Source organism: Corylus avellana, chromosome 5 (genome assembly GCF_965113065.1).
Source record: "Corylus avellana chromosome 5, dhCorAvel1.hap1.2, whole genome shotgun sequence".
NCBI lineage: Eukaryota > Viridiplantae > Streptophyta > Magnoliopsida > Fagales > Betulaceae > Corylus > Corylus avellana.
In genome coordinates, this window is record NC_142494.1 from 9,857,821 (window position 1) to 9,881,912 (window position 24,092).

Consider the following 24,092-nt stretch of genomic DNA (forward strand, 5'->3'; position numbering starts at 1 on the left):
TTTTGTATTGCTAAGAGACTAGCAATATGTAAGTTTAGGGGCGTGATAAGTGCTGAATGTTACATATTCAAGCCCCTTAAATCACATGTGTTAATGTCTTAGTTTTGTTATAAGTTGACGTTTTGTGTTGTTTTTGTGTTTTCTTGCATTTCTAGGATTTTGAAGAAAAGCAAGCATTTCCGGCAAGTTCCATACTTCAAAGTTATTTCGGGAAAAAGCTGAAGGAACTGCACTCGAGTGCCCAAGCCAGTGGGATCAAGCGCATCCTTGAGATCGAGTGCCCAAGCCTTGTGATCGAGCGCAATCGTGTGCTAGAGCACAGTGAAGTCAGCAAACACGGTTTGGAAGGACTCTAATCCAACTCCAACTCGATTTTTGAGTTGTTAGGCTGCACAAAATCGTCTAGGATTGTTCCAAACTCTATAAATACTCTCTAAATTGGTCCAAATAAGGAGAGAAGTAGAACACAAGCTCGGGAGAAGAATTGGAGGCTAGAACCAAGAGGATTTTTGGGTTTTTCTTCTTTTCCTTATTTATTTTCTTATGAAGATGATTTCCATCCAAATTATGTGTAACTAATACTTTAGCTAGGGCTCGATTGAAGCTCTAATCATGTCTCTTTAGGATTTCAATTTGCTTCGCTACAATTCATGTTTTGATACTTAACTTGATTATTTCCTATTTTATTGAATTCCCCTTATGAATGTGCTTGATCATCATATGCATGTGGTGTGGATTTGTCATTTAGGTCAATTTGGATGATCGAGTCCTAGGCCTATTAGAGTGACAAAAGAACCCCATCACAGGTTCTTGGATTAATCAACATGGAAAACCGGAAATAGATACCATGCTCCAGGCTTCATGTGTTTGTCAATCTCCATATATTTATGCTTTCTTGAAGAACAATTTAGTAGATACCATGCTAAATCCTTTGAGAGAGAAAATAATTAGAGTAGATACCATGCCAAATTCATTCTTTGGGGAGATCAATAGCCTAAGGAGTAGATACCATGCCCTTAGGTTGGCAAACATTAAGTATCTTGATATGGTTGTATCATTGTGCATATTGTTTATCTTATTCGAGTATGATTAGCGATGGATATTGGGACCCTACCTATCCTTCTTATTATTTAAATTAAATCTTTTATCTCCTTTCATTTAAATAATTATTTAAGGAATTCTCTTTAAGCATAATTTATGTCAATCATCGGGGGAATGATCTTGTACGTGCTTTCTATACTATCCTTTTGATCTTGTGCACTTGCAATTAAAACATACATTTATTCGTCTATTATTTAGGTTGATAATTGCACAATACTCTTCAAATCTTAAACTTTTATTCTTCGTGAGTTAACACAATGAACTAGTCATTTTCAGAGTGTTTCTGAAAACTATGTATCAAGAGAACTAGATGGAATCATTTGAGAACCTCAGGCTCTTCTTTATTTATAGGCTTAGCAGGGGAGAGAATTTTCAAATCTTAGCAATGTGGGACAAGGAGCAGAAAACCTAGTCTTAGTAAAACTAGGACTAGCATGGACGGCTAGGGTTTCCCCTAGCCACCATGCATTGCACATGGGCCAGGGAGAAATTCTCCTTAGGCCATACGGCTCCCTACTTAGAGAGTTAGGCCTGCGATTTAATCCCAGCCCCTTGTTTCCTCTGTCCAATGCATAGGGCCAGGGAAATATTCCCTGGCCTCATACACCCCATGCTCTTTTAGGCCTATGGGTTTTATCACAAGCCCAACCTCATACATACTCTCTAGCCCATGTTTTAAATAAATAAAACACTTAGCCCAATAGATAAGAAAGTCTTACTATGGCTAACTTATATCAGCTTGGTGAGGGACCTAAAGGGAAAAATAATTATTGGCTTAAATATTTATGTAATTATGTTATTCACAATTAATTCTACTAAATAATTGTGATTGTACTCCAATAAATATTTTGATTAAACAATAAATCGCTTTGACTTACTTAACGTTGACTTATGATTCCTCCATAGTATAATTAAGGCTAAAGATACTGCCACTTAATTCTCTACCTCTTTATCCTTGAGTCACTAACTTTACGTTATTCTTATAATGTGAAAATGACATATATATTTTGGTATGCCAACCAAAATGCTCTAGCTAGTGTCTTGAGAATAATATCCATAAAATCTATCTCAATGAGAAATTTCTTATCTCTTTGCTTACTTACAAAGGATTTGGATTCCTTCTTGGAAAATGTTTTCCCAATATGTTTCATACGATTACCCAATGTATTGAGGTTAGTCCAACCGATGATAGGTCTCACTCTTGGATACATCAAAGTAATCTACATAAAACATCTGAGTCCACAATTTCCTCGGAATTTTGAATCAAAGTCTAAAGTAGTCTATTAAGGTGTTATTGTCTTTTCTTAATAGATAGTATCTTTATGAAAAAACTTCTTGGTCTGTTCAGTGCCTTAGGGTCTCAACACCTACACATCAATCCGAAGATGCCGATGCGCTTGATCATGGTAGATCACCAAGATTTGATGTGTAACAGTCTTACTCAAAATAGAATTGCCCCAATTTCATTTACCAACTGCGAACTTTATATCTTTAAGAATACAAGGATTATGAACTAAAACCCTGTGTGATAACTACGTTACTCACACCCATAGCCATATTCAATGTCATCCTTAAGACCTTTCACATGCATGATGAATTATTGGTAATAGGCATGTAAAAGACATTTTATATGTCATATACTCAAAATAATTTAATCAGTGAATAAAACATATATTCATTACAAACATTAAATGTCATCATGGATCTAAAATTACTAAGATTATGGGCATAATCCCCAACAATATTTATTTATTTATGGGCATGTTTTATTTTATAAAACAAGGGCCAAAGGGATTGAATTTCAAGTAGTCAAGGTTTTTGATTTGTTTGGAAACAATTTGAGAGCCCAATCTATTGGTCAGCTTCAGTCATCAAGAAGAAGACTTGAAGGATTGTTCATTTATGTTCTTGGCGTTCATTAACATGCAAGAAGAAAATTCAAATTGCCTAACAAGCTAGGGAGTGGCCGAAAATCCATGTAGGTACATTTTTCTTGTGCTTTCGTTTATGCATATTATTGCTTAATTTTCTTGAAGTATAAGCTTATAGGATTATTTTCCGCTATGCAATAATTTATGCACATGATGCCTACATATATCACTTCAAAATAATTTTTCAAACAAAAAAACCACTTTTTTGAAAGCATTATAAGATATGATCGGTTTTAATTGATCTTAAAAGGAATACAAATAAAGAAAATATAAGATCATAGAATCCCTCGAGTATGGGGATTCATCGGCTTTCATGTACATTAAATATTTTCCATTTACAGAAGATCAAAACTCAAACTTCTTTATTACAAATATGATTGATATCGATTTTGGATTCCAAGACCAAACATCAATAACTCATCGTTAGCGAGGTTATGATGTTGTTGCTCTTCTCTAGAAGGTTGATACCATCTTTGGCGAACATGATGAAAGATGAATCAAGAGAGAAATGGTGGATGTTCCTCTAGTGATCATAAAGAGACCCCAAAAGCTACTCATTCCAAGACTACTACGATCATCAACAGGCTGAGCAGCAATGCACTTGAAGGATGAGGTTAAAGAATGCTCAAGGTCTTGCAATTTTCCACTTTTAGACACTTTAAGAACTGCTTCGGAAATATCAGGTAGATAAGGAGAACTCTTCGTGAAAGCCTGAAACATGAGAATAGTCTTTTAGGCCACATAGAGACTATAAGATCACTTCAAAATAATTTTTCAAACAAAAAAACCACTTTTTCGAAACCTTTATAAGATATGATCGGTTTTAATTGATCTTAAAAGGAATACAAATAAAGAAAATCTAAGATCATAAAATCCCTCGAGTATGGGGATTCATCGGCTTTCATGTACATTAAATATTTTCCATTTACAGAAGATCAAAAAGCAAACTTCTTTATTACAAATATGATTGATATCCATTTTGGATTTCATGACCAAACATCAATAACTCATAGTTAGCGAGGTTATGATGTTGTTGCTCTTCTCTAGAAGGTTGATACCATCTTTGGCGAACATGACGAAAGATGAATATCAAGAGAGAAATGGTGGATGTTCCTCCAGTGATGAGAAAGAGACCCCAAAAACTACTCATTCCAAGACTACTATGATCATCGACAGGCTGAGCAGCAATGCACTTGAAGGATGAGGTTAAAGAATGCTCAAGGTCTTGCAATTTTCCAGTTTCAGACACTTTAAGAACTGCTTCGGAAATATCAGGTCGATAAGGAGAACTCTTCGCGAGAGCCTGAAACATGAGAATAGTCTTTTAGGCCACACAGAGACTGTAAGATCTTGCAATTTTTCACTTTTTATACATGTTTTTTGAGTATGTTTGGAAGCTCAGCAAATCGACATTACAACTGAATTCCTAACGGTCCAAACTTTGGTTGGATTTTATTTTATTTGGGTTTATATACAACTATTAAGCCACAACTAAGCTCAAACCCAACCAATACGGGATCTAATTTCTTTTAACACCTAGAACTGTATAGACCCACAGATAGGTGGTGAAGGGCTTCTTGAACAACCAAGCTCTTTCTAATCTTTTAGGTTTTATATATATCAACATCTGGAGACCCAACTCAGCATACGGTTGCGAAAATTCTGCATGTTCACAACGATGGGAAACTATGGCTGTATCTCAACACAAGGTAAAAATTCAGTTGAGGAAACTTAATAAGACTTACATGGTTGGTGCATAGTGTCAAATTTTCCATTTCATTCCACAAGCTTTTAAGGATGTGAAGGTGTTCAACTTGCCAAAAGTTACCCTAACATGCGAAATGAAGCCATTTTGAAATGATGTAATCATAATGTTCATTTATCTGAATGCGAGGAAAACTCATTTATCTAAATATTCATTTATTATAAAGTTCTATATTGCAGTGTATTACCAAAATCCTTGCTAACTGGTTCGTTCCAAGTCTAGATCTTCTAAGTAAAACTCAAACCACCTTTATTCCAAATAGGAGTATAGGTGTGAATGTTTTACTTGCTCAAGTGATTTTGAAAGACTACCATAAGATCGAATAAAGGGAGAGCTAGATGTACTACTAAAGTTGATTAAATGAAGGCGTATGATTTGTTGTATTGGGATTTCATGATTCTTTGTTAACTATGTTATGGTGTTCCTCCTTGGTTTGTTGAGTAGATAAAGGAATCCATTACTACATCAAGATTTTCTATAGTTGTGAATGGAACTTCGGTGCGATAAATTGATGGGCTTTAGGGAAGCAAATCCTCTTTCACCATACTTTTTTTTTTGCTTTGGCCATGGAAGTTCTTTCTCAATTATTGGAGGAGGCTGTCATAGTGAAGAAGTTGTTTGAATTTAATCCAAAATGTGGAAAAGGGAAGCTAACTCATTTGTGTTGTACGTATGACTTATGTTTTTTGTGGTTGATTTGTGTTCTACAAAAACCTATCAAATCAGTGTTGAATGAGTTTACCACTCTTTCGGGGCTGGTGGCTAATCCTAGTAAGAGTACAATTTTATGTAGTGGAGTTCCTTTGGGTCTAAAGCAACATATTTTAGACCGTTTTCAAATGAAAAAGGGTACTATCCCGATAACAAACCTGGTAGTGGTAGTACTAGTATGGATGAAGACAGAGCGCTAGGGGTATGACTTCACTTTTTCTTTGTCTTTTTTCTTTTTTCTTTTTTTCACTCTTGTTTGTCTATAGTGAAGGGTGATCTTATGAGTCTTCCATAACTTCCATGAGCATGAGGAGTTTGAGAAGAGCCTATATGGTACCTTTATTTCTCTCATCCTTAAGAAGATTGGACAGCTAGAGGTAAGAGACTTCAAACCAATCATAGCTTTGTAGAGAGTGTTTATAAGATCTTGGCGAAAGTTCTTGCTAGTAGATTGATCAAGTGTTAGGAGCACTTGCTTCAACCAGCTAGCATGTATTTATTAGCGAGAGAAAAATTTTAGATTCAACATTGTTAGTTCTTGTGTTGGCTTAATTCAGTTCCAAAATGCAGAGATTACTGTTCATGAGCTCAAACACTGAGATAAAAATACTCAAAATCCAATCTCCACCGTTCATAATGTAGATTCATGTGTAATGAACGTCCCTACAAAATTTCATGTCAATCGGACCACAAACGCCCATCGATCGGAGCTGTTGATGAAGGCCAGACAGTATTTCCAAAATGTTGTTTCACCCATTGCATGCCCTATCCAGACAGGCCTTCCCTGGGTCCGGACCGCATTTCCAGAAACTCTATTTTTGCTCCGCAAGGCCCTGTCCGGACAGCCCATTAACCTGTCCGGACACCCCGTAAGTTTTAGGCCCAAAAACGTGATTTTAAGTGGGTTAGGTCTAGGGTTTTATCGGGGGTATATATACATCATTATAGAAGAGAGAGGCATGAATTTTCACCCCCAGAGAGTTCGTCGAAGGCTGTGCTAAGAGAGATCATATGTGGTGAGCGATAAATTGAATCTCTTAGAATTTTAGTTATTCTTTTGAGAAATCTACGGTTGAGAAGTCTATCGGAAGAGTCCGGTAAAGGAGAATCACGTTGAAGAAGATTGTGAGCAAGGAGACTAGTTGTAGGCTTGTCGATCTTACAGAGCCAAGGTCTTGCAAAGGGTTGTAAGTGTTCCTAATGTCTGTAATCTCTAGATAATCTTTTGATAGTGATTTCCTGGGTTTAGCTGCCCCGAAAAGGTTTTACTTTTAGATCGGTTTCTAAAAAGTTTCCTCTTCGTAACCAAAATATCTGTGTCTGCCTCTTTATTGCGTTATATATTTTGGGTGATTGAATTGTTTATTGTTTCATAGTATTAATTTTGCATAAATTATGATAAACAAGTTTTTGGAGTTAGCATAGCGTTTTTCAATTGGTATCACAGCGGGTTCACTCTGTTTGGATTAAATTCCTGAGTGAGATCTATTGACTCTTGTTTGCTATGAATACTTCTCAAGGGGAATATGATCTTATAAACTCTTTCAACAATTTGTTGGAAAAATTCACTCTTTTGACATCGATACACAAATTGTTTGGAGGATTTTCAAGATCTTAAACATGTGAAAGAATCTATTGTTACTAAATTGTCCAAATCACATGTTTTAATTGATTCTTTAAAATCTGAAAATCTTGTTTTAGGTTCTAAAGTTGATTTGTTAGAGAATAAATTAAAAGAGTCAGAAACTCAATTGGAAAAATTCTCTAGCAATTCCCTTGAGAATATGTTGTATACTCAAAACTCTGATTCTGATAAATCTGAGTTAAGTTTTGATTGTCATGTTGCTTTGTCTTCTAATAATGATTCTACTTCCGAGATAATATTTGTTAAATCAGAAAAAGTAGAAGAATCTTTGGTTAAAAGAAAAACAGCAGCTGCCTCGACCTCACAATGTCAGAAAGTTAAGAAAATTCATATTGAACCTTGTGTATCTTACCCCAAGTATAGAGTCGTCCATCCTCCTAGGAATCTACTTCCTAAAAGGTTTATCCCTACTTGTCATCATTGTGGAAAAGTTGGTCACATTCGACCCAACTGTTTTAAATTGAAACCTTATATGCATAAAAATAAAAATTTTGTTTCTAGGAAAGAACCTTTGGAGTTATGCACAATGATGATGGGAGGTTTGTCTAGATTAGACAAGATTGAAAATGTTCACGTCTCTACACCTTCTTTCAAGAAGGTTTGAGTTAGGAAGGATTATACCATTCACCCATTGAGGGAGAGTGGTAGTGATCTCACCTAAAGTTAGGTGAGTCAATAACATGCCTAGGATTGATTGTTTTGCTTATTTTTGAATATCCTAGAGCGTGTTATTTTTCTTTGCTTTGCATTTTTTTTTTGTTTTTGCTTTATTGTTTATTCATTGCATTGTTTTTGTTGTTACACTTTTTGTATGAGGAGTGTATACATGGTTGTTTTGAGATTCTTGTTTTGAGACATATTCATAAAGGATTTTTCAAGAAATTCATATATCATGATCTTTGAAAAGCTTATAGATGAGATGTTGTGTGCGGACCACCAAGATTTTTGTCTACTTGCTAATCAAATGTTCAGGAATGTGTAATGTCTTGTGAAGACCTAGAAGTAGTTATTAAACCAAATCATTATTTTGTAGTGGGACCTATAAGATGTGATGAAAGTTTAATGCTAAAAGAAATTCATGTCTTGCCTGTTGTAATCTTAATTCAAGCATGTTATTTTGTTTTGCATTGCATTTTTGTTTGTTGTGCATTTTATTTTTTCGTTCGTGTGCATTTCTTTTGCGAAAAATTTCAAAAAGACAAAAATATGTTACTTTGATTGTTTTCTTTTCTTTATTTTGTCTTATGCACGTAGATAATCCATTAATTTCTCATGTTGCTTTTTATGGATTTAATTCCTTGCGTCTTGGAATGTTCTTAATATGCATGAGATGAAAATTTGTGTCAATGGACTTGTTTTTGTGGATACCTAAAGCCTGAGCTTATGTGGTACATTTTGCCTATGCTTTATCTCTTGTACACATTTAAGCTTAAATTGAGGTTTTGTTTCACTTTATTTTGAGGTCTGTTAGGTAACAACATGAGGTTTTTGACTAGTCATATTTTCAAATTGACCATATGCTAGTTGAACCTAGGACTTAAAAATTCATGCTTCCTCTTTTGTGATAAGCACCAAAAGTTTAAGGACACTTTCTGAAAGAGAAAAATAAACAAGATAGTGAAACAAATAAAATCAAAAGATCATATTCCAAAAGGAATTTATTTCACTATGTCAAACTTGTGCAAAATGTTTTACAAAGAGAAATGTATAGGATAAGAGTGGCTAGGCCCTAGTATGATAAGGTTTGACTTTTGATTTGATATACTTGTCAAAACCTCATGGTGGTGAAACTTTCTCCTTATTTTGTAAGTCAAAATTTTTTTCTCTTTGGATGGCTTACACACACACACCACACAAGCATGGGTTGAATGGAATATTTTCTTGGCTTGGGTTAAGCAATATGAGTTTCTTGCCATTTCTAGTCTCATGTATATTTTGCATATTTGGAGCATGTTTGGGATATTCGTTGTGTAATACATGAGTCATTGATGTGTATATCATTTGTGTTCATTTGACTTTTGAAGGGGAGAAACATGTTTTGTATTTCCAGTTTCTTGTTGTTAATTGAGTCATACATTGAGGGGGACTTTTGCTGATGTTTCTTTATGATCATGCATTCTACGTCATTCTTTTTATCATGAGTTTTATTTATGTCTTCTTGTTCCACATATGCCTTTTTATATTTTGTGAAGTGTTTCAGGAAACATGAAGACCTTTTGTCATTCTGTGACAAAAAGGGGGAGTAAATATGGGGAGATGATAGGATTGGCTCGGCATTTTGGTTTTGTCACTGAATTGCCGAAGGAGGAGTTTGTTAGTTCTTCTGTTGGCTTAATTCAGTTCCAAAATGCAGAAAACTACTGTTCATAGGCTCAAATACTGATATAAAATGCTCAAAATCTAATCTCCACCGTTCATAATGTAGATTCATGTGTTATGAATGTCCTTGCAAAATTTCAAGTCAATCGGACCACAAACGCCTATCGGTCGGAGCTGTTGATCAAGGCTGGACAGCATTTCCAGAATGCTATTTCACCCATTGCATGCCCTGTCCAGACATGCCTTCCCCGGGTCCGGACCGCATTTCCAGAAACTCTATTTTTGCTCGGCAAGGCTTTTTCCGGACAGCCCATTAACCTATCCGGACATCCCGTAAGTTTTTAGCCCAAAAACATGATTTTAAGTGGGTTAGGTCTAGGGTTTTGTCGGGGGTATATATACATCATTATAGAAGAGAGATGCACGAATTTTCACACCCAGAGAGTTCGTCGGAGGTTGTGCTAAGAGAGATCATATGTGGTGAGCGTTAAATTGTATCTCTTAGAGTTTTAGTTATTCCTTTGATAAATCTACGGTTGAGAAGTCTATCGGAAGAGTCCGGTAAAGGAGAATCACGTTGAAGAAGATTGTGAGCAAGGAGACGAGTTGTAGGCTTGTTGATCTTACAGAGCCAAGGTCTTGCAAAGGGTTGTAAGTATTCCTAATGTCTGTAATCTCTGGATAATCTTTTCATAGTGATTTCCTGAGTTTGGCTACCCCGGAGAGGTTTTACTTTTAGATCGGTTTCTAAAAAGTTTCTTCTTCGTAACCAAAATATCTATGTCTGCGTCTTTATTGCTTTATATATTTTGGGTGATTGAATTGTTTATTGCTTCATAGTATTAATTCCGCATAAATTGTGATAAACAAGTTTTTGGAGTCGGCATAGTGTTTTTCAAACAATTATAGCCAACGAGTGCTGGGACAGTAGGATGAGATTGAGATTTCCTGGTGTTTTATGCAAACTAGACCTAGACAAGGCTTATGGTCATGTCAATTGGGATTTCCTCTCTTATCCATTGATGCGTAGTGGGTTTGGTACTAAATGGAGGAAGTGGATTTCTGCTCATATTTCCACGGCCCATTTTTTTGTCTTGATCAATGGTAGGTCGCGTGGCTTCTTCGTAAGTACTCGGGGCCTTCGCCAAGGGGAGCCCTCTCTCGCCCCTTCTCCTTGTCATAGTCATGGATGCTCTCTAGAGCAATGGTTGGGGGTTTATTATTAGGATTTCAAGTAGACAACCTTGACAATACCCCTTTTAAAATATCTCATATTTGTAGGTGATACACTTATTCTATGTGACACAGACAATGATCAAATTCTTAATTTGGGTCACATTTTCCTGTGTTTTGAGGCCATTACGTAATTGAAGGTGAACCTCCAAAAACCTAAGTTAGTTCTCATAAGGGAGGTTCTGCATTTTGAGGAGATAGCCAATATTCACTATTGTAACATCTCTTCTCTTCCTCTCAGATACTTGGGTCTCCCTCTAGGTGTTGTTTTCAAACCTAAAGTCATTTGAGTGCGGGGCTATCACTATTGTAACATCTCTTCTCTTCCTCTAAGATACTTGGGTCTCCCTCTAGGTGTTGTTTTCAAACCTAAAGTCATTTGAGTGCGGTTGTCAACAAAAAAAAAAAAAAAAAATGATTAGTTAGAAGATCTACTTGTTTAAGTGGGGGAGGGGACACCTTACAATTTTCTTTTGGATGATCCAGGGGGGGAACCCAAATACATGTGGTGAATTGGAGGGTTGTTTGCTCCCCAATTCCTAAAGGGGGTTGGGTATCAAAAATCTCATGTTTTTCAAGAAAGTTCTCCTCGGAAAATGGCTTTGGAATTCAGGCATGAGGAAAATTCTTTATTGAGAAAGGTGATTTTTATAAAGTACAAGATCCAGAGAGGCGGTTGGATTCAAAGGAATCGTGAGGACCTTACAGGGTGAGTATTTGGAGTTATATTAGAAAAGGTTGGGTATAATTTTCCATCTTTGTTTCCTTCAAGGTTAGGGATTGTTCCCGCATTTTCTTTTGCCATTACGTGTGCTGTGGAGAAGGGGCTCTGAACTATTCATTTTCAGAATTCTACTCCATAGCTTGTAACAAGGAGGCCTTGATGTCAGACTACTTGGACCTCTCCGGTTCCCCAATCCATTGGAATCCAAGCTTTATTAGGGCAGCCCATAATTGGGAAGTAGAATCTCTTGACTCCTTTCTCAATCTATTTTTCTCCTCGAAAACTCGCTCGAAAGAAGTGGATAGTATGTTGTGGACACCATCTAGCAGCCACAGCTTTGCAGCAAAGCGATATTATAACATGTTACAGTCAAGTGAGCATATAGTTCATTCCCTTGAAGAAGTATTTGGAAGGTTAAGGTTGTTAGGGATGGACACACCCTTGACTCAATGGTTGTACAAACTCCACAGAATAATAATGGAATGATAATTGCAAGAGATCAACACACAGTATTTACGTCGTTCGGCAGTGGACCTACATCCACGGGACTAACTCTGATCAATCCACTATAAACAACTTGTTACAGTGGTGTTTACTCAAGTTATGCAAAACATGAGTTAATACAGGAGTAAAATAATACAGAGAGAAACAACCTCTGTTGAAACTAATATACACTCTCAGTGGTATATTAAAACACTTTTTTCTTAACTCTCTCTCTGGAGTATAACTGAAGCTCTCCTCTCCTGGCTTCTCTTCTTGTGTGTTGTTGTTGATCTTCCTCAATCATCAATCAACTAAGGCATAAGGCCCCTTGGCTATTTATAGCCAAAGTTAGAACGATCTAGATGATGAACTTAGCCCCCATGTTAGAATCTTCTAGATGAACTTGGCCTCCAAGGTAGAACCATCTAGATGTTGAAGACAAATTGAGAACCTTCTAGATGAATAGAGAATCATCTAGATAAATCTTGAAGAGAACCTTCTAGATGTATGGAGAACCATCTAGATAAATCTTTGAAGAGAACTTTCTAGATGGATGGAGAACCATCTAGATAAATCTTTGTATGACTTGCTCCATTTTGTTTAATCAAAATCTTATCTTAAGTAGGGAAAAACCTTGTCAGCAGCCAATAAATCTCCCCCTCCCTACTTAGAGGAGCAAGCCATGACTAACTTCACTCACAGGAAGTTTAAACCGGCTAACTGGGAACATAGCTCATGCTTCCCAGTCAGAACCACCTTAGTCAACATATCATAGGGATTCTTTTCTGTATGGATCTTTTCAAGCTTCATTTGCTTCTTGTCTATCGCCTCACATAGCCAATGATACCTCACATCAATATGCTTTGTCCTTGAGCATAAATTGGAAGTACCCTTCAAATATCTTACGATCCATTTCATAGCTTCCCAATAGTCTTTGCCCAGATTTGGGAGAAATCTGCTGATAGTACCTACAACATGTGCAATGTCTGGTCATGTGCACACCATGGCATACATAAGACTCCCAACAACTAAGGAGTAAGGAATGACCTCCATTGCTTTCTTCTGTGCAAAGCTTTTATCTACTAACCGTGCTTTGTGCTTTGCTAGCTTTCCATTGCTATCCCTTTTCAGCTTGAACACCCACTTGTTCTTCAGCGCTTTTCTTCCTTTAGGAAGTTCTACCAACTCATAGGTATCATTTTTTTTGTAGGGAATTCATCTCTTCTTGCATGGCTTTTACCCAGCAGATTTTATCCTTATGAGATTGTACTTCTTGGAAACTTTCTGGCTCCCCCTCTTCAGTAAGCAAAATATATTCTGAAGTAGGATATATGGATGACGGTCTATGCTCTCTCATAGATCTTCTAACCTGAGATCTTGAATCTTCCTGATCATGAGGATGCTCCCCCTGCTCAGTATCCTCATCATTATCAAGCAACTCCAGCTCATCACTGGGAGTCAATTCTAGTGTAGCATCATGCAGAACTTCCTCGTCTAGAGTATGCTGAGAAGGATTGGAAGATAAATCAACTATATCTTCAATCGCAGCTTTAGACTTCTCAGGTTTATCTGCATCACCATAGAATTGGTCTTCATAGAAAACCACATCTCGACTTCTGACAATCTTCCTCTTGATTGGATCCCATAGCATGAATCCAAATTCTTCATTTCCATAACCCAGAAAAATACAGGGAAGTGCCTTGCCATCAAGCTTCAAACTGTTCTCCTTTGGAACATGTGCAAAAGCCTTGCACCCAAATACCTTCAGATGAGGATATGAGACATCTCTTCCGCTCCATACTCTCTCCGGTATGTCGAAACCTAAAGGAACTGAAGGTGAACGGTTGATTAAATAGCAGGCCGTCAGAGTGGCGTCTCCCCAAAATGACTTGTCTAATCCAGCCATTTTGAGCATGCATCTAACTCTTTCTACAATGGTGCGGTTCATCCTCTCCGCAATACCATTGTGTTGTGGGGTGCCTGGTACAGTCCTTTCATGCCTTATTCCATGCTCTGAGCAAAAGCTTCTAAATTTCTTCACAGTGTATTCTCCTCCATTGTCAGTACGGAGACACTTCAACTGCTTTCCAGTCTCTCTTTCAACCATGGCATAGAATTGTTGAAAGCTATCAAAGACTTGATCTTTTGTCTTTAATAGATAGACCCACACTTTCCTTGATGCATCATCAATGAATGTGACAATATCTATTGCCACCCAAGGTTGGAACTTCGATAGGTCCACAAACATCTTAGTAGACCCTCTCCAGAATAGTAGATTTCTTTTGTGAAGACGTTGTAAAAGAAACTCTATGCTGCTTCCCGAATAAACAATGTTCACATGGATTAAGAGCTTTACCTTTGTCAACAGGAATGAGCGACTTCTTTGCCAAAATCTGCAGCCCTTTCTCACTCATGTGACCTAGCCTCTTGTGCCATAAATTTGGAGATGAACTATCTTCCACAGCGAACATCTCATCACGACACACCTTCATATGCGTCTTGTATAATGAACAACAAGACTTGCCTTTGGCCACCACCAAAGATCCCTTGGTAAGCTTCCAAATTCCTTTGCCAAAGTAACTTTCATACCCTTCTTTATCAAGAATATTCCCAGATATGAGATTGAGATGTAGGTCGGGAATATGTCGAACATCCTTCAAAATCAAAATACACCCGACATTGGTTTGAACACGGATGTTACCAACCCCAACTATCTTCGAGTTGCTAGTGTTACCCATTCTTACCATACCAAAGTCACCTGCTTTGTATGATGTGAAGATTTCCTTGTTAGGAGTAGCATGGTAAGAGGCAGCGGTGTCTACAACTCACTCCTCATCATTACCCACAACATGCAAACAATCCCCAGCGCCATAAGATAGAACTACCACATCTTGCCCCGAGCAAGTGGCAGTTGTATTCTTTTCATCATCTTTTCTTTGGCTGTAGTTAGCTTGGTTTTGTTCTCGCTTCCAAGCATAGCAATTTCTCTTCATATGACCTTCCTTGCCGCAATGATAACATTTTCTTCTTTCAATGGACCTCCCTCTTGACTTTGACCTCCCTTTAGATTTATCACGACTCTTGAAACCTCTGTTTTTGCTTTTGCCCCTGTTCTCTGTGACAAGTGCTTGTGCACTGTTTGTCCCATCAGCCTGTCTTCTGGTTTCTTCATTGAACATGCTGCTTGTGACTTGCTCCATGGTCATCTTGCCATCGGGAGTAGAGTTACTCAAGGACACCACCAAGGTTTCCCAGCTATCTGGTAGAGAGCTTAAGAGCATCAAAGCTTGTAGCTCCTCATCAAAAGTCATCTTCATAGTGTTTAGTTGATTTACGATACTCTAAAATCATTTAGATGGTCGGAAACTGAAACGCCCTCCTTAAACTTCAAGTTAACAAGTTGTCGAATCAAGAAGGCTTTGTTTATGGCTGTCTTTCACTCGTATCTTGCTGTCAGCTTCTTCCATAATTCACAAGCATTGGTTTCATCGAAAATATGATGGTAGACTTTGTCATCCACCCATTGCCGAATGAGACCAACTACTTGTAAATTTAATTTCTTCCACTTTGCATCTGAAGTCTCCTTTGGCTTGGCTGTGTCACCTTCAATTGGAGCATACATATCTTTATAGTAAAGAATGTCCAACATCTTGCCTTTCCAAAGCAGCCAATTGCTGCCATTCAGGCTTATCATTTTGCTGCTTGTACCTTCCATTAAAATTGCACAACAATCTTCAAGTAAAAGACGTTGGTGAATAGTACCCTATTACCGCCAGCCTGGCTCTGATACCACTTGTTAGGGATGGACACACCCTTGACTCAATGGTTGTGCGAACTCCACAGAATAATAATGGAATGATAAATGCAAGAGATCAACACACAGTATTTACGTCGTTCGGCAGTGGGTCTACATCCACAGGACTAACTCCGATCAATCCACTATAAACAACTTGTTACCGTGGTGTTTACTCAAGTTATGCAAAACTTGAGTTAATACAGGAGTAAAATAATACAGAGAGAAACAACCTCTGTTGAAACTAATATACACTCTCAGTGGTGTATTAAAACACTCTTTTCTTAACTCTCTCTCTGGAGTATAACTGAAGCTCTCCTCTCCTGGCTTCTCTTCTTGTGTGTTGTTGTTGATCTTCCTCAATCATCAATCAACTAAGGCATAAGGCCCCTTGGCTATTTATAGCAAAAGTTAGAACCATCTAGATGATGAACTTAGCCCCCAAGTTAGAATCTTCTAGATGAACTTGACCTCCAAGGTAGAACCATCTAGATGATGAAGACAAATTGAGAACCTTCTAGATGAATAGAGAATCATCTAGATAAATCTCGAAGAGAACCTTCTAGATGTATGGAGAACCATCTAGATAAATCTTTGAAGAGAACTTTCTAGATGGATGGAGAACCATCTAGATAAATCTTTGTATGACTTGCTCCATTTTGTTTAATCAAAATCTTATCTTAAGTAGGGAAAAACCTTGTTGGCAGCCAACAAAGGCCCCTCCTCGCATTACTGGCTTCTTATGGACAACAACATTATGTAGAATAATCATGGTGGATAACCTTAGAAGGTGGGGTTTCCATCCAGTTAAGTGGTGTTGCCTTTGTAAAATGAATTGAGAAACTATTAATCATCTTCACATCAACTGTGAGTATACTGCTGATCTCTGGCACTTGGTTCTTAACATTTTCGAGGTTTCTTAGGTCATACCTAGTAACATCATACAGCAATTTCTTTGCTGGAAATTTTAAGTGAGGGGACACCCCAAAGAGGCAATGTGGAAAGTTATTCCTCCTCTCTTAATGATGAGCATTTAGAGAGAAAGGAATTGGTGTCTCTTTGAGAAAAGCGAGTCCAATGTGCTTTTTCAAAAATCCTCCTTTATGAGATCTATTTTGGATTGGTTTATTGTAAATGTTCCTAATTTTTACTCAGAATCTCATAGATTGAATTTGTTTTTTAGATTGTATACTCTTTTGTGCACAAGGGCTTTGCCCTTTTCTTTCAATAAAATTATTATTATTCCAGAAAAAAAAAAGAAGATACATACGAGTTCCTATTTTGTCTAGAAAACTCATGGTTTTGGATTTCTCTAGTCTGATAGAGAGGATTTCCTCAAGAATTAACTCATGGAGGACGAAGAAACTATCATTTTCTAGCAGATTGAAATTGCTCTTGTCTATGCTTTACTGTCTTCAAATTTACTGGTCTACTATTTTCATCCTTCCAAAGAAAGTGATTCGCATCTTTGAACAAAAGTTCAATCGATTTCTATGGTTTGGAAATAATAGTGTGACTGCAAGAGCAAAGGTAGCTCGGAGTTTAGTTTGTTTGCCTAAGAAACATAAGAAAGAAGGAGGTTTGAGTATAAAACGGTTAGAGGAATGGAACATTTCGGCTATAATGCATCATATTTTGAATCTTTTCTCCAAAGCTGGTTCCTTGTGGGTTGCTTGGGTAGGAGAGAAATTTTGAAGGGGAAGAGTTTTTGGCAAGTTAAGATCACTCGAAGTTGTTTTGGAATTGGAGGAAATTGCTAAAACTTGTAGAAACTGCTAAGGGGTTGTCAAGTTCAAAGTTGGTGGTAGTCAATCGGTCCATCTCTGGATAATTGGCACGCAGATGGAGTGCTCTTTGACATGTATGGATTCCATGCTAATTACGATGTGGGGCACCTGCCTTAATGCAAAATTAGCAAGTGTCATGAAGGGCAAAGACTGATTTTGTCCTCCAGCAAGGTCCAAGTATTTGGTAACAGAATCAAAGCAAACTTGATCTAGCGGAGAGAAGAAATTTTGATTTGCTAGTTTGGGTGGTTACTTTGAAAGGTTTGTTCTTGATTGAGAATACATGGGGTGTGATTGGGACTAAGCAGGTGGAAGTTCAATGGTGTGGTCTTTGGCGTGGTTTCCTTTGGCTATTATAAGGCACTCTTTTATTACTTGGCTTGCTTTCAACTGCTTATCAACTGGTAGTCAATTATTGCAGGGGAATTAGAGAGGTGATACATTGTGCACTTTCTGCAGGGGATATACTAAACATAAGGATCATATTTTCTTTCAATGTAGATTTAGCATTTGGAGGGAGGTGATGGGTAAATGTCTGATAGCTTATCCTCCTTTGATTTGGGAAGAGGTGGTGAAATGGGGTACTGCTGATCTAAAGGGAAGGAGCTTAAAAGCTAGCTTGTGCAAACTGGGTTTTGGAGAGCTATCATTTATCGTCTTTGAAGGAGAAGAAATGACTTGAAGCATGGGAATGTGGTGAATTCAGAGGACCAAATGATGAAAAGCGTAGCTTGGGATATCAGAAGTCGAGTTATGGGGGATGGAGAGTGTTCAAAGATTCTTTACTGAATAAGTCTATCTGCAGTAGATCGGGTTTCCACGATTGTATTCTTTGTCTGGTTTTGTTTGCCCACAAGTATAGTTTGTTTAGGATGTATAGATATATACAAAGTCTGGAGTTGTATTAAATGGGGTTGGATTGTAATGGGTTGATAGTAGGAGGCTAAGTTCCTGGGTGTTTCTTTGGTTGTACTTGTTGGTGAGGGTGTGTTGCAGTGATGTGTCGTTCTGCTCTATGTTGTAGCTTTGTTCCAATGTCTTGCTGGAGAGTGAGTTGTATTCTTCTTTGTTGTTGGTAAAAGGATTCTTATTCATCCAAAAAAAATTCTATGTTGCAATTGTAGATGAATGGATTCAAAACAACTACAGAATAAAACTAGAAAAAGCGTTTAGTATACTGTCTAACTGAGTATGTAGTATAAAAATTATGCAGTAGATAAAAAATAATTCACCTTAACATGAACTTGTTCCACCAAAGAATCATAGGTGCCTTCAAATGGTATAAAATCATATGGCATGTCATATGGTAGAAGTGCTAATGTGGCTTTGAAGACTTCGATGGAAAACCCTTTGATGACCGGATCGCTCACCGGACGATCATATCTCACATTCACAAATTCTCTAAATGTGCTCCCTGTAGGTACTCCTACTTTCAGTCGGCCTCCATGACTAGTTGGTATCGCCCATCCTTTTGGCACTAACCAGGGGCAACCCAGCCAAAAAACTTGTCCTAGAATGCTCATCGACTTGTTATAATTGCTTGGCTTATGGATTCTCTCTGAGAGGCCCAACCCCTCCGTCCAGTAATCCAAGATCCCTGTAACTTTTTTCAGCCACATTAAGGATGCAAAAATTGTGAACTGGAGCCAATTTATGCCTAGTAAAATCGAATGCACCAGTCAACCCTTCCAAATTACTTTTCATTATTTCTTCTAACAACTGTTCTCCATTCATTTTATCAACACTATTTCTCAAATATGTGTTTCCTTCTAATGCAAGAGCCACTGCCCATGTAGCATCATAGGCTTGTAAGGTAGAAGCTTCTGGTTTCGGAAGTGGCCCATCAGGATATTGCAAACGAAACATATATAACTTGAAATTTAGATTGGAAATCTTTTAAGCGTTTTTTGGAGGTAGAAAAGTAGGTCTTAACTCCTAAGACACCTTGCATCGAGATGATGGATGATGTATTAAGTGAATCTATTTGACTTGTAATGTCATTGGTGGTGATCCACACAAAGTCTTTCCCCATCATTCCCATCTTACTCGCTTCCTTGAAGATTTTAGTGGCTAATGTAATGGAAGTGTGAACAATGAAAACCCTGCATTGTCCATTTTTTAGGATCTCCAGCTTTTCTGATATAGAAGGGTACGGAGAAAAAGGAGAGAGAGGCAAAAGGTCATTAATCTCCGCATTAACTTCTTCTATGGCGGTAATGATGTGCGGAGTTATGCCACTGACAGCTGGGTTGAAGTCTTCATAGACGATGTTAACTTTCCGCCAATGCAAACTCTGAATTATAGCTGCAACAGCTTTCATATGAGAATCTATGCTGCGAGTAGCACTAACTAAGGGCCCGTTTGGGAGTACGATTTCAATAAGTGCGATTTTAAAAATTGCATTTTTAAAATTTGCGTTTTTAAAATCGCTATTTTTTAGAATCGCACAGGCATTTTGCAAAACATACTAAAAAATACTTTTTTTATCAATTGAGTGTTTGGATAACATTAGCATAAAATTGCGGTTTCATGACCAAATTACCAATAAGGATGAACAAGACAGAGAGGATGAAGAAAAAAAAAAAAAAAAAAAAAACAAGGATTTTAATATATTTTAGGTGGGTATTCTTGGTATTTTTTTCATTCTCGTTCTAAAAAAGGTAACTATTGCGCCAAATATCTTTTTAATAGAAATCGTGATTTTGTTTTAAATTCGTACTTTTTCAAATAAGCACCCTCTAATCAGCTTATTGAAATCGCAGATTTTTTTGCGATTTTAAAATTTACGTTTTTAAAATCGCAATCCCAAACACCCTAAAATTGCGATTTGGTTTAAAATCGTAAATTATTTTTTTTAAAACGCACTCCCAAACGCACCCTAAGAATGGCCATCGGCAAGAGGCCAACGGTGGGGCTTCATTTGATAGTGATACGATAGGGACGTGGGATTTATTACCAAGCTGTGCAACAAATATTGCCTCCTGCCATGCTCTGACGCCCATGATTGCCCTTGCATGATGCTTCTCGATGAGGGTCTTAGCTGCAATCAAAATTGTTAGTCTACATTCAAATAATAGCAATATATCTACTTGGCCTAGACAAAATTGAATCATCAGACACAGAAGGAAACCAAATACACAAGGCAACAACATATAAAGCAAGGCTATAACTAATAAGGCAACAAAAGCAAATAAAACAAATAAGGAATCAAGCAACAACTAGCCCAAGAAAGGAAACAAAATATTTTTTCTTTTGTATTTATTTCCTGTTATGTAACTTCAAATGTGTTTTTTTTTTTTTTTTTTTTTTTTGACATGTCCACACAAGAGAAGGAGAAAGATTCAAACTAGTGACTTCCACTTCATTAGGCATGATCTCAGCTGATTGAGCTACCTCTTGGGACAACGTATGTGTTATAAGTCTATCAAATTAACATCAATAGAGAAAAATGTAGGATACAAACCTTCTAAATACCTACATCTTTATTGAATCAGAGCAGTAAACAAACAACTAACGACGTAGTCCCTAGCACCCGTTGCCCTCCAATTCGTCTTTGAAGCTCTTTCTCAAACACCCCAGATGCAAACCCAATGGCCTCTTCATCCTCAAACTCTGCTTCTCCTTCAACCCTCTTACATTACAACAAATCAAAAACCCACCAATCAAAACAACCCTACATCACCCATATCCAACTTGGCCTAATCTATCACCAAGCTCAACAAGAGAAACTTTCTGGTTTGGAGAACTCAAGTCGAACCCTTCCTCCTAGACCATGATCTTTATGGTTTCATTGACGGTACCAATAGCTCACCTTACCCACACACCTCCACATCCCCCGATGGCTCCCTCACCATTTCTACCAACCCTTTCTTCACTGGGAATCTCCAAACTCAGAAGAGCATAAATGGAAATTGAGAGGTTCAAATAGTTCTGCAGAAAATGGGACAGGTATATATAGATTTGAAATTTTACTTATTTCCATATTAACATGGATTTTCTTCTGTTCTAACGCGAAGGCCAAAATCTGTATTTTGAACCACCCTCGTCATAACGGGAGTTAATCCTCATTAAGACGCAAAGAGTAAAAAGTAGATTTAAATACCCGTCATCATGAGCCTGTCATAATGTACCTTCTAATGAAAAAACAGTAGCTTCAGCTTTGGTCCCGTCACATGTTCCGTTCTGATGAGGTTCCGGACGAGCAAACAATAACCTCCCGTTACATGTCCCGTTCTGGCGAGGTTCCTGATGAGGAACCAATAGCCTCATGTTACATGTCCCGTTCTGCATGACTTCTGATTGGAAAACAAAAACTTCCTGTTACATGTCCCGTCTTGATGGGGCTCCTAACGGAAAACCAGAGAGCACTCCTTCAGTCCTATCACGGGCTCCTTCTAACGCCCCATCCAATGGGGAAGGCAAAGAACTCTAACAAATATCCAATCTTCACCTCGACACTTGGGGAAGAATAGAAAAATACAAACAAATTTTTGATCATTAAATAAAGCCAAACTAAACCCAACAATTTCCCATTTTGGCAATTTAATGACAAAACCCAAAACACCTCCAATCTTTACCTTAACCCAAGGGAAAGGAATGAGAAATTACGAACACAGGTTTTTCTCATTGAATAAGGTCAAATACAACCTAACAATATTTATATACATAAAAATACGTAAAACGACGTTGTTTTATGTTTAAATATATATAAAATTCTAGAAACGATGTTGTGTATAGTAGGATATTATCATACTACCAACGACATCATTTTAGTTTTTTCTTTAAAATTTAAAATTTTATTTATTTTTTAAAATTTTAAATTTTCTTTTAAAAGGCAGTTAGCGATTATTAGGGTTATTAACTCGCTAACTACCGGTTAACCGCTTAGGCGAATAGCGGAGGCAATTAGTGAATTTTACTAACCGCCTAAACTGTTACGGTTAGCAGTTTTAGCCAATAATCGCTAACCCCAACCGCTTTTCACCCATACTTTTGGTTAAAAATATGTCTCTTGAGAGAGATTGCTCACTACTTGCTTACCTGCAAATATTGTTAATCTTAGATTATCCATACATATTTGATTAAACATATTTTTCCTTGGAACTAGGTTAAAATAATTTCTTGTAACTTGAACAGTCTATTAAACTGATCACATGCATCCTAATTGCATGTAAGAATCACATGCATTTAGGGCGGGATATAAATTTCCTCCAAATCAATATAGAAGAAATATCTTTCAACCCATTTAAAATAATGCCAAGTGTCTATAAACATTTAAAAGACACATTAAATTCTTAATGTCATTAATAGCAGCTTACTAACTTAGACTAGATTTAATGTGCCTTTTAAATATTTATAGACACTTGGCATTATTTTAAATGGATTGAAAGATATTTTCTGTAAACTGGTTTGGTGAAAATTTCTGTCTTTTAGAGTGCATGTGATTCGTTTAGAGTTGGATGAAGTTCCTCCAACTCATTTTGGCTGAAAACTTTTGTTGCTTTATTTTCTCATCTTAATTTTTTTAAGAAGGTATCTATTGGGAATATAAATTGCAAGTAGACCCTACTCAATCAGACTCTACATGGAAGATAATCAGGTCAAAAGAAAACAAATCAAATCACTCTTGTGATCTTCAACATATGGAAATTATACCCCCACTGACCCACATAGCTATTAATGCGATATATATGGTAAATCAAACTTATAAAGAAAATCACACCTTTTTTTCATCAAGGCTACCATATTAGATAATGAACCTCTCCCATAAAAAAGGGTACACCCCCTTGGCCCTTGGTACAAATTATACTCAGAGTCTCTTCTCTCTCATGTTCTTTATTCAGTTTTATTAGAGAATAACGGCCTTGGGGTTTTCTCACTTCCTCTCTAGCACTGCAACCTCAGGTAAGCCCCCTCCCCCATGGTGAGGGGAGGAGGGATGGTCGTTTGTTGCCTCCCTCCTCCCCCTCGCCTACCCTTGCACCAGGTGCCAGTAGTTTACTTGATGTCCCTGGCCTAGGTTGCCTCCTCCCTACCCTTTCTCTGTTGCCCCTCCCTCTTTGCTCCGCTTTTGTCCTTGGCGGGGCTCTCTGGTTGCTTTCTGCTCTTTTCCTTTCTGTTTTTTTGCTATGTTTTTGGTGTGATGTTCTTGTAGCCTTGCTTGTGTGCCACTTGGTGTGGGTGCTGATTTTGGGGGTTTTTTTTCAAACTCCCCCCAATTTTGTTTGTTGTTCGTCGCTGATCTCCTCTGCCTGCTATGCTGCCCACCATCCGATGCTGGGTCTTTCCTCGTGCCTCTCCAACGATGAGCTTCAACGTCCCCTGCTGCGATGGTTTTCTGGCCTGCTGGTGATCGGTTTCGCCACCCTCCGTCCACTGTTTTGGGCTTTTTCCGCATCCCCACCGCGTTGAGCTTCCATCGTTCCCTTCCGGTGTCGGTTTCCGGCGAGTGCACAATCGGCATCCACACTGCGTGTGCCTGTTCCCGTTTGTTTTATTTTCCTTGTATTGTCTTTGTTCATGTTTTCTCCCTGTATGCATTTCATTCCTGTTATTTGCTTGTAATAAGGCCCTGCCTCTTTGGTTTGCCCACGTTTTATT

At 37.6% G+C, this 24,092-nt stretch overlaps 1 pseudogene; it reads right to left on the bottom strand.

Annotated features, from left to right (window-relative positions):
* Window positions 1-3,485: 3,485 nt before the first annotated feature.
* On the bottom strand, window positions 3,486-21,346 carry LOC148585372 (glutamate receptor 2.6-like; annotated as a pseudogene).
* Between the last annotated feature and the right edge of the window lie 2,746 nt (window positions 21,347-24,092).